The sequence below is a fragment of the Sapajus apella genome, unplaced genomic scaffold, assembly GCF_009761245.1.
Source record: "Sapajus apella isolate SASKATOON/1434 unplaced genomic scaffold, GSC_monkey_1.0 scaffold158, whole genome shotgun sequence".
Taxonomy (NCBI): domain Eukaryota; kingdom Metazoa; phylum Chordata; class Mammalia; order Primates; family Cebidae; genus Sapajus; species Sapajus apella.
The window spans coordinates 1757226-1768356 of record NW_022437098.1 but is presented as its reverse complement, the minus strand read 5'-3'; the positions used below and the strand labels follow the sequence as shown (position 1 = coordinate 1768356).

At 49.9% G+C, this 11131-nt stretch overlaps 1 long non-coding RNA gene across 1 annotated transcript in view; it reads left to right on the top strand.

Annotated features, from left to right (window-relative positions):
- The window catches only part of LOC116541895, a 19278-nt gene extending 9545 nt beyond the window's left edge, over nucleotides 1–9733 (top strand). Inside the window, exon 3 of the long non-coding RNA XR_004265000.1 lies at nucleotides 9721–9733. This is a non-coding gene — a long non-coding RNA (uncharacterized LOC116541895). The remainder of the gene's footprint in view (nucleotides 1–9720) is intronic.
- Nucleotides 9734–11131: the final 1398 nt, after the last annotated feature.

The window sequence follows — 11131 nt, the reverse complement described above, 5'->3', positions numbered from 1 at the left end:
TGGTGAGCTGGCTGTCTGGTGAGCTGGCTGTCTGGTGAGCTGGCTGTGGTGTGCATTTCCTTCTGCCCAGTCTATTCTTTCCCTTCTCTTCCCTTCCCAAGATGGGGTTCCTGAGAGTGCACCCTGGTAAACCTCCATCCTTGTCTCCGAGAGTCTGCTTCCTGGGGAGTCCAACCTGTCCCAGACACAGCCTGTCCTCATGGAGCCTACGCACTAACGAGGAAGGCAGGTGCCAAACAAGGAAACCAGCCAGCGGACGTCGGATGGCGATAAGTGCCACGAGGAAAATAGAATGGTGTAACAGGATGGCGTCCAGAAGAGGCAACACTGGGTAGAGCCGCCTGGGAGGGTTTGGTGGGGACATGATATTGAGCAGAAACGCGATTAATGGAAACATAGAGGACAATGTCCCAGGCAGAGAGAAGGACAAACGTAAGGGTCTCAAGGCTGAAAGAAGCCTGGTACAGTGAGAAAGGGAGAGAAGTGCCCTGTGCCTGAGGTGGGGTGCGCTAGGGGAGGTCACCATGGGCTCAGTGAGGTTGGTGGGGGCAGACCACATTGGATTTCATTTAAGGGCAATGGGAAAGAGGCGGCTCCCAGTCCATACAGGGCTTTCTGTGATTTAGAAAAAGGAATCCCTCTCTTAAGTAAAAAAATGATGACCTGAATGACTAGTTCAGTGCCTTACTTGAACAAGCATTCATGGTGTCCCTGCTGGACGTAGTGGGAACTGCGGAAGGCTGAGCGCGCTCATCAGAGAACACAAGCAGGAGAGGACAGGGGAGCCAGGAGGTAGAACACTGTCAGCTCTGCCCCTCAGTCAGCGGTGTCCAGCCTCGTTTGCCTAAACAATAATTCCATAATCCAAACTGCTGTTGAAATCGACGGCCAGACACATGGGTCCTATTAGGAACGAGGCAAAGCTGCTGCTGGGAGGGGGTACTCCTTGCCTCAGCCCGGCTGTGTCAATCTGCTCACGGGTCACCCCTCGGCACGGGGGCATCAGCAGCGTGCCCCCTCCTCCCACAGACCCCCCAATCTGTACGTGTCCCAAGCTGTCTAGCGCAGCTGGGAGGCCTGTGTTTCTTTGGATGGTTAGCTCCATGTCTCTAAATAACAAGCTCCACGTCTTCTATCAGATAGAAATTATGTTCAGCTGGCAGCACAGAGAGCCAGCAAAAGTTGTTTAAACAAGATGAAGACGTGTTTCTCTCTCACATAAGAGAATCCAGATGTAAGGAGCAGAAAGATGGAAGGAGCTTGGATCCAGATGATGATGGGTCTGCCCCAGCAACCCTGAAGTCCTCACATCTGGCAAGAAAGAGGCAGGAGAAAGGAAAAGGCGGACGTCCCCAGTGTTTTTCGTCCCTCTAAGGAGCACATTCATAAGTCCCACCCACAGCTTCGGTGGAGATTGTATCGGCCCTAACTTAGTTCCCGTGTCCTTACCGCCTCTGTCCTGATACACACATCTCACTACTGTCATTAAGAATCAACATTTATATTTTTATGGCTATGTGAGTATTGTTTACTCCAGCTCCAAGAAATGAATCATTGTTCTTATAGTTTTTTCGTTTTTTTCTAGGGCTGGGAATAGGCTTTGTTTTCCCACAGCTTCAGCCTCCCTGCCCTCCTGTCTCTGCCATCTCTGTCACATCAGGTATTTTCTCTTCTTTCTTCCTCCCAAAGGCCTCCTCCTCTATGGCTCGTATCAGGGTCCCCAGCACAGCTGCTCTTCCTGGACTGCTGTTACTGCCCACGGGTTGTAAGCACTGCTGCCATGTCTTTTCTCTTCATTTACTGGAGCTTCATTTTGCTGGAACGTTCCTTCTTGATTACTCCTAGAGCAACAACCCAAGAGGTGCTGGTCCAGGCCCCAGACATGCAGAGATGAATGAAGCATAATCCGTGCCCTGAAGGGCTCCGCGACCTGCTGATAGAAAAGACATGTGGAAAGATACATGACAACACCCAAGTGTGCTTACATGCTCTGTGAGCAGGACAATGACCTCTATTCGTGGGATCAGGGAAGGCTTCAGAGCAAAGGTGACACCTGGGTTTGAAAGAAGACTGCGTGTTTGCTTAGTGGAGTGGAGGAAGGCGGTTCCAGGGAGAGGTCACCGCATGGGCAAGTGCATGAAGGCATGGCAGAGCCAGCTGGCACAACAGTGAATTCAGTGATGCCAAAGCCCAGGACACGGTGCGTAGGTCAGGACTCAGGCACACAGCTCCAAGCATGCTTTCCAACCCACTTAGAAACGGCTGAGCATGTCTTATTCGCAAGTTGTGGATGGCCTAAGCAAGTCTGTAGATGTGGACAGGGCATTTAAAAATCCGTACATTTCTGCCCAGAAATCAGGTCTCCTTAATTCTGATTGAGAGCCTTTCAGTCCCAATTCAGACAGGGGAAGCTGACGGGCTTCCGTCAGACCTACATAGCACTCAGTGACAAATGACTTGAGTTTTCTCAAGAGATAAAGACTCTTTATTACAATGTAACGAACTATAATTGGTTTAATTAATCTAGCATGCAAAATCTTGGGTGTTTCTGTGGTGCTGTGAAATGTTACAATTCCAAATAATTTAGGCATTTTCCAGGACTCCGAACCTCCTCTGCCTTAAAGTGCTAAAATGTTTCTTACTTAGACTCACACTTTGCCTTTCCTTCAAAAGACAGAGCTTGCCCAAGTCACAGAGGGTAAAGACCTCCCTACCCCTTTCCCACTTTCCTGGATTATTGGTTTTTTCTATATTTGTCACATTTCTAAGGGCTTCAAAGGGGACTGGGGCAGACATAACCTCACCTCCTAGACTCCTTCTGGCTCCACATCACAAGTCTCCTGGGTATTTTTACATTATTATTGGTTGAAACATATTTAAAATATCTTTCCTCCATAAATGCATGTGTGTACTGCTCACGGTCTCTCTGGAATGCTCATTTATAGGTAGGAAGTAGCCAGTTGGACAACTGTTTTATGGAGAGGCTCAGACCTCAAAAATACTACGGTCACACCCCTTAATATTAGAACCCAGAAAAAGGTTTTTTATGCTTGCTGTCTTTTCAAATTGTTTTTGCCATGATAGATCAAGGTATTCCAGTGATTTTGTCAGGATGGCTCTTTAGAAAGAATCAGGGGGGAAAATGCCAGTTAGACGGGTTGAAGGGACTGTGGGAAGGTGTGCATGTGAGTGGGGTGGGGGGGGGGCTCAACACTAACAATATTTTGAAATTTACCTCTAAACTTTCAACCTAGTGGATAAATGTTGTTATGGAAATTTGAAACCATTGGGTTCATTTGTTTGTTTCCAGTGAATATTGCCGGAGCACTGGTCAGATGCTGCTGGGTGCCTGCTGGAAAAGCGAGCGAGAGGAACACGAAGGCCCTGCCCTGGAGGGGCGTGCCGGGTCTCGGGGCCCTAGACCAGGAGTCCTTCCGAGGGGCCTGCCATACTCCTCACGTTTCAAAATGAATTTCCACCCTTAACATTATACCCTCTGTCAAGTTGAAAGAGCCTTCGTGTTTTGCTTGTTTGAAACAGGGTCTCATTGTGTCACCCAGGCTGGAGTGCAAGGCACAACCTCGGCCCACTGCAGCCTCGACCTCGTGGACTCAAGGGATCCTCCCCCGCAGCCCCCCGATTAGAGCTGGGACTACAGGCATGTCCCACCACACCCTGCTAATTTTTGTATTTTTTGTAGAGATGGCATTTTGCCATGTTGACCAGGCTGGTCTTGAACTCCTACGCGCAAGCAATCCTCCCACCTTGGCCTCCTAAAGTGGTGGGATTCCAGGTGTGAGCCACTGTGCCTGGCTGCAGATGATTTTCTTTGCTTCAACCCATCTCACTGTGGTTTTTTTTTCTATAAAAACCCCAGCATTCCCACTAAGGACCCTTGGTGCTTCTGGAAAGGAGTATTGAAGTATCAGCCTTCCTTTCCAAAATTCTAACCCAAGCCAATGTCCTTCTGGAACCATTTCTAGATGTGTGTGTGTACATACATATACATGTATATAAGTATTTGCATATTGTGTGTATATATTAAAATTTATATATTTACTCTCATAGATGCATGTATACATACATATTGTGCACACATATGCATATCTATGTATATATACTTAAATTTCTGTTTGTCCCTCATTTTTTCTTCATACTAGAAAAATGCAATATTGACAAAGAAAATCAAACATAAATTGGTTTGTGGGTCTAGATGTCACAGCAGTGACTGCAGGCATTTTGTAATAATCACTGGGTCATCTCTCTAAGCCTGCCACCATTTGGAAGTGAGTAATATTATACAGTTCCACTTACAAGGCCAGTGGACTTGACTAAATCCTCATGGGGCAGAGAGAAGCCCCCTGCCAGGAGGAGAAACCCAGCCCCTCAGTCAAATCCCTACCGGGCTGGTCAGTTACTGGCAAGCACCCCTGCATGCTGGCTGGGGTGCTGTGGGGTGTCCTCCAGGACAAGTTCTCAACTTCAGCAGCACATTGGAGTAACGGAGAGCTTCTAACCACCCCCACATTGGGGTCCTTCCTTCATGGAATCCCCTCTGATGGTCGTGGGCAGGACCTGGCCCAGGGATTTTGAAATGTGATTCCTATGTTGAGCCCAAACTGGGAACCGCGGCAGCAGGGGTCATTGGTATTTGAGGGCAGAAAGTACGAGGGCAACCTGTCTTCTCTTTTCCCAGAGGTGGAAGGCGGTGGGGAGGAGCAGGATGGGCATGCGCGGTGGTCCTGGAGGTGCCTGCCTGGGCTTGCTCGGGGCCAGCAGCCTCAGAGGCTGTGTGGAGGCCGTGGCTGCACATCTGGCCCTGAGCACAGCACAGACTGTGGAAACCGCCTAAGATAAGCTCCCAGGAATGAAAAGAAGGCAATCTAACCTTTCTGAGTCCCAGTGCCAAAGCAGGAGGTCCCAAAACCGCAGGGTGGGGGCAGGAGCATTTGCGGACACCGAAAGCCAAAGGCCAAGAGGACTCTGTTTCAGCAGATTAATTTATAAGAAAAATATCAGAAGCAAAAGCACACATGGGAATATTGTTATTGGAAAGAACATTTTGCAAAGGAATTTTTATAAATGGAAACTGCTTCAAGTTCAAGCCATATTTAAAAACACAACCACATGGGTGGCAGGAAGGAGGGTACCAGCTGTGTTCAAATATTTTCCTAAAGGGATGGACACCCAGCCCCCCTTGGCTATCCCCGAAGGACTCAGAAGGGTCTGCAGGTCCTGCTTACTTTGGGAGCCCGGGACATGGCCCTCAGTGACCCGGTGAGGACAGCAAAATATGGTAGCTGTGTTCCCCGAGCGCCTTCTCCAGAGATAAAGTCTGTTCTTCACAAAGATGATTTCAGAAAAGTTCATTTTGGAAATGGAAAGGAGAAATGGCTACAAAGTATGTACGAATTAGTGGGGGGAGGGGGGAGCCCACGGGCCAAATTTCCTGCAAAACTCGCACCTCAGTGCAGATTTTGGTCTATGGTATTTGCCCAGAGGATCACTCAGGAAATCTTCTTTCCCTTCCTTTGACCAATAGCAGAATACAGGAGATTAATGTTGGTGGATGGATGGTGGCAAAAGTTGAAGGAATTTCGGAAAATTGAAGAAAGTAACTATTTGGCTAGACCAGAAGTGAAGGTTTGCTGTGTGTGCAGCCCCAAATCTAGTTCAGGCCATCTGCTGTGACGTTTTTGAAAACTGCTATGTTTGACACAACCTTAGGCCTGATACACTTTACTTTCTTAGAAAAGCACATTTACATGTGAAACCCGGAGTATGTCCCGCCACTCAATGGCAGGAAGTCGGCCCTGATTCCCCATGGCGTCCGCAGAGCAGTGGCTGACGTGGGGCAGGCTCTCCGCGCATCGGTGGATAGAAGAGAAAAACACCTCCCCAGTGAGCCCCCGGGGGACAGTTCTGAGGTAGACAAAAGACCCTTCATACACACTTTCCCCCAAGTTAATCGTTTCAGTTCCAGGAAACAAGCAACAAAAAAAGACTCTTTTGGACATCTATATATTGCATCATATCATATCAATGTAATCAATAGAATCAACTCTGTTCCTCTTATTATTAATAATTAACACATTGTGAGCACTCACTACGGCCTCTGAAGTTGTTTCAGACGATTCGATTGCATATTGTCTTAAGTCTGTTTTCTATTGCTTATAGTAGAACACCTGAAACTGGGTAATTCATAAAGAAAGGGAATTTATGTCTTACATTTCTGGAGGCTGGGAAATCTGGAGGGGGAGTGCATCTGGCGAGGGCCCTTCTGCTGGTGGGGGCTCTGCCAGGTCTCGGGGTGGCACAGGGCATCCCCTGACGAGGGGGCTGAGAGCACCAGCTCAGGTCTCTCTTCCTTTTCTTATAAAGCCACCATTCCACTCCCTAATAACTCATCAATGCATTAACCCAGTAATCCATCCATCCATGAATGAATCAACCCATTCATGAGGGCAGAGTGCTTATGATCCAGTCACCTCTTAAAGACTCTACCCTTCAATGCACCCACACTGGGGATTCAATTTCAAAAGGAGTTTTGGAGGGGATAAATATTAAGACCGTAGCACATACATGAACTCACTGATATCCTCCAAACTGTAGAAGAACTCCTATGTCCATTTCAGAGATGAGGAAATGGAGGCACAGAGGATTTAGTACCACACTCAGGTAACGCGGGGTGAAATGGAGACCCCAGTGCAGGCAGCCTGACGCTGGGTTTTGTCCCTCTAGCCACTCCTGCCTGTCCGCTCTGAGGGCGGTGAGTGCATGCCCATGGATTTGCCGGCCAGCAGCCCACACCTGCCCTCCGGATACCCTGCCACACCCCACCAACGTGGCTCCGTGGCCGCCTTGATAGTATTGCCTGGCCCTGCTCCTGCGCATGGTTCATTGCTCTGCAGACCAGCCCCAAACTCCTGGGAAGGAGTTAATGAATTCCTTCCCCAGTGTACTTGAACTTGAAACTACACAGGAGACAGAGTCTATTTCTCGCCGACAGTTGTAAAATCCGGAGATGCTGGGAGCCATATTTGCCACCACACGGAGGAATGCACTGCACAGCCAGGGAGAAGGAAGCCAGAGCCTTCCAGAGAAACAGGAAGCAGAAGCAAAGACAGTCGTGGGGCCTCTGCTTCCTGCAGTGTCCAAGGCTGCCGCCTTCCTGCCACTGGGATCCACCATCACGGTAACGTTTCTCCTTTTGGCCGAAGCTAGTTTGAACCGGGTTCCTGTCACTTGCAACCTAGACAGTCCTAACAGTTAGAGGCAGAAACTCCATTCTGAGCCTTCAACCAAAGATGTCAGAGTCCTTTTGCCCACCCCGCCGCCGCCCTTTTTTTTCTACAAAGAAAGCCTGTGTCTAGAGAGGAATGTAGGCCTCTCCTGCCACGTCTTCCCTGCACAAGGCCAGGAGTGGTTGGGGGACTTCACACCTGTGTTGCTATTCTAACCTCTTCCAAAGATGGCTGCATCAATTAGCCCAAGATGCCTTGTGAGGCGACTTTGCCATGACTTCCATCAGGAGGTGGAATCTGCTCCCCTTCCTCCTATATTTGGGCATGACATGGCTTGGTTTGACCAACAGATTGCATCAGAGGTGGGGTTATGTGAACTCCAAGGCTTGATCTGCACGGTCCAAGTTGAACTTGAACCTTTCAGCCCAGCTGACCCTCCAGCCGAATGCAGCCATGCGAGTGCGCCCAGGTGACTCAGTGGAGAAACCAAACTTCAGAATCGAGATAATCAGCTGTCAATTTAAGTCTCCAAGCATTGAGGAGGTTTCTGTCACAGCAGGAGACAAGTGATACACTCAGTAGTCACCTCTGCCTGGGAGAACGGGCCTTTCAGCTGCACAATGTGACTCTAACTGGCTAAAGCCCTGGACGTCATGAGCGCTGTGCAGCAAACCTGCCTCGCTGGGAGGAGGATTCTGGGTGAGATCTGGGTTTTTGCATAGTGAGCCCAGAACCACGCGGCTCTGCATTCACTCTTCCACGCTGACTATCGCTCTTGCTAGTAGCCAAAAGGACAGGCTTCCAAACCTGGAGTTCTTGTACACAGCCAGGGTGTTCAGAATTGCCACCGGCTTTATACCTTTTTCCCTGGTTACACCAGTTGGTCCAGGGAAGGCCTAATACTCTGCTCTTTCTCCCCTAGTTATTGCTGAGGTGCCACAGGAGTTCAGACCTGCAAGGCAGTTGGATGCAATAGAGTAAAACTCGTTCTACGAGAGGGGGAGCGTCTTGGACGACTTGAGACTCAGAGCTGGTGGGATATGAAGTTGGGTGCTGGTTCCCAGGGGGCCTCTGTGTGCTCTGGGCAGACAAAGCCACCCTAATTGTGACTAAGTTCTCAGGGTCACACAAACTGGAGTCCAGCCATCTGTCCTGATTTTCCTAGGACCCCGCTCAAAAGAACTTAAGCCACAGTGAGATTCAAAAATGTCTGAAGGACTTGGGACCCTCTGGGGAATGGGGGTGCGGAGAATTCCCTGAGTAGGAACCTTCCCTAGGTGAGGGGGGCCTTCAGCACGCTGGGTGGACAGGACACCGATGTGAGTGAGGAGGGAGCGGCACATCCAGGCACAGGTGTCTACTTTACAGCTCCCTGAAGACACTGAGCCCTCCTTGCCAGGGAGCCTCGCTCTCACCGGGGCTGTGAGACGACACGGGGTGAATTACAGCACCCAGGATCCAAGCACCGGGCGTGTTCCCCGCCACAGGGAGACCGGCAGTGATGGCAGGGAGAGACAGAACCAGCTCTCCTGGGGGTCAGGGGAGTCAGGGACCAAGGGCAGGTGGCTGAGGCATGGAGGTCACTGTGAGTGGGACCTGCGTGGAGAAACGGGGCCATGACACTGAACTGCCTGCATAGAGCTTTAGCAGCGGGGCCCTGGCTTCAGGGTACACTGGGGGGTAAACAGACAGGTGGGTGGGCGGATGAGGGGCCACACAGAGCAGAGGGATTATGTATTTATATATGTGCACACACAGAGACATGTATACTACACACACACACAGAGACGCACACAGACACAGACACGCACACAGACACACACACACACACACACACACACACTCAGGATTCCAAGAGGCACAGAGAGGGCTGATGCCCCATCTCAGGGCAGGTGGGGATTCCAGCTGAATTGTTCCAATGATTCTGCTTGTGACCTGCAAACTGAAAGGTCACAGGGGATATTTAGAGAACTCATAGATGAAGACATTAGGACTCAGAGAGGCAAAGTGACTTATCAATAAGATGTTTGCAGGTCACAGGAGATTGAGGCTGCAGCCAGCTGTGGTCATACCTCTGCACGCCAGCCTGGGTGACAAAGCCAGACCTTGTTTCAAAAACAAACACCAGAAAAGAAAAAAGAGGCTTGCAGGCCGAATCTGGCCCACTGCCTGTTTTTACGGGTAAAGTCAGAGTGGGACACAGCAGCACCATTGGTCATAACAGCATAGCCAGGTGGACAAGGGTAGCTCCATTGCGACCTTTGTTCCTGAGGTAGAGTGTTCCCTGCTCCTTCTCCCAGGACCACAGAATAAGGCCAAGGGTGAAGTCCAGTGATGGCTTGGAGTAGATGTCACTGAAGTAAGCAAGACTCGGAGCAAAGGGTTTTAGAGACTGTGTACCTTGTTGCACCCAGGACCGAGGACATCTCGAGGGCAGCCCTAGGCTCCCACGCCGAAACAACGGCTTGGCATGGAGTCCGTGCAAAAGCATGGCCTCTGTGGTTTCCCTGAACAGGCATGTTTTCAGTTAACTCATTTCCAGTAATCACATGCAACAGCTTCAACTTTTGCTGATGCAAGCTTTTCTGGCTGAGGGAGGGGGACATGACATAATGAACATAAGAAACTTACGAAACCATCTAGAGAAGACGTGATCCAATCTTTGGCAACACCGATTGGATCCAGAGCTTTGTAAAACCAAATGCGCCAGACGTCCCTCTACCTCTCTCTATCACAAATATTCAAGACAGGGGAGCAAGGAAGATTTAAAGAGAGGAGAGGAGCAGGGAACACCATGAAACAGACCAAAGAGATTTATAATCTTGCAACAGCTGCTTCAGAACCTCCAGGAGCTGATAGTCCCCAGGAACCCAGTGACCAGTCACCCAAGCACATCCTGGAAGGCAGGGACCGCCCAGGAGCAAACAGAGGGGGAGGTGCTGAGTTGGGCAGGAGAAGACAGTGAAGGTAATCGCATCTGCACCCGGGAGGCAGTGGCCATGCTGTCGCTGCCTAGGGCTTGGCCTGCAGCAGAGTGAGTTGTGTCTGGCTGTGCCGATTTGCAAAGCCAAGGCAGCTGTGGTCTTCCTTCAGCAGCCACCAGCAGCCTCACAGGGACTGGGGTCCAGTCTCCTTCTTTCTCTTTCTTCCTTTTTTCTTCATCCTCCAAGAAAGCAAACGGTGAGTTATAAAAAAGGACTCTGTCACTTCAGAGAGATCATTTCAGTGGTCATCAGCACTCCCGTCTGAGAGAAGTGTGGATGAGAACAATGAACTTCCAAACTTTTCTTTTAAACCAACCAATGCCATTCTTCAAATGAAATATCCATCAAGGCAAAGAGGACACATTTTGGTTGAGGGACCAGGAGGGGGAGCAAGGAGCCTACGCGGGTGACCGTGACAAAGCACCGCAAACAACGGAGGTTCACTGTCTCAGTCTGGAGCACAGAGGCACAGCATCCAGCAAACCAGGGCTGTTCCTGGTGAGGCCGTGAGGGAAGGTCTCTGCCCTGGACTTGCAGAAGTCTGTCTTCTCCCCTTCATCTTGCCTTCCTTGTAAGCATTTCCCTGTGTTTCCCCTTTTTATAAGGACACTGGTCACACTGGATGAGAGCCCATCCTAATGACCTCACCTTAACTTGATGACCTCTGTAAAGTCTCTGTCTCCCAAGATGGTCACATTCCAAGTTCCTCAGGGTTAGACTTCAACTTAGGAACCTGGCGGATACAAAATTTAACGCATAACAGAGCGTTTTCTGTTCTGATCCATCCCTTCTGATGGGAATTTGTAAGACACCACCATGGAAATGTTCCTGAGCTGTGAAATGGCCAACAGAAAGACGGCGGAGAGGCTGGAAAGGAGGAGAAACCCAGACCCACAGCCACAT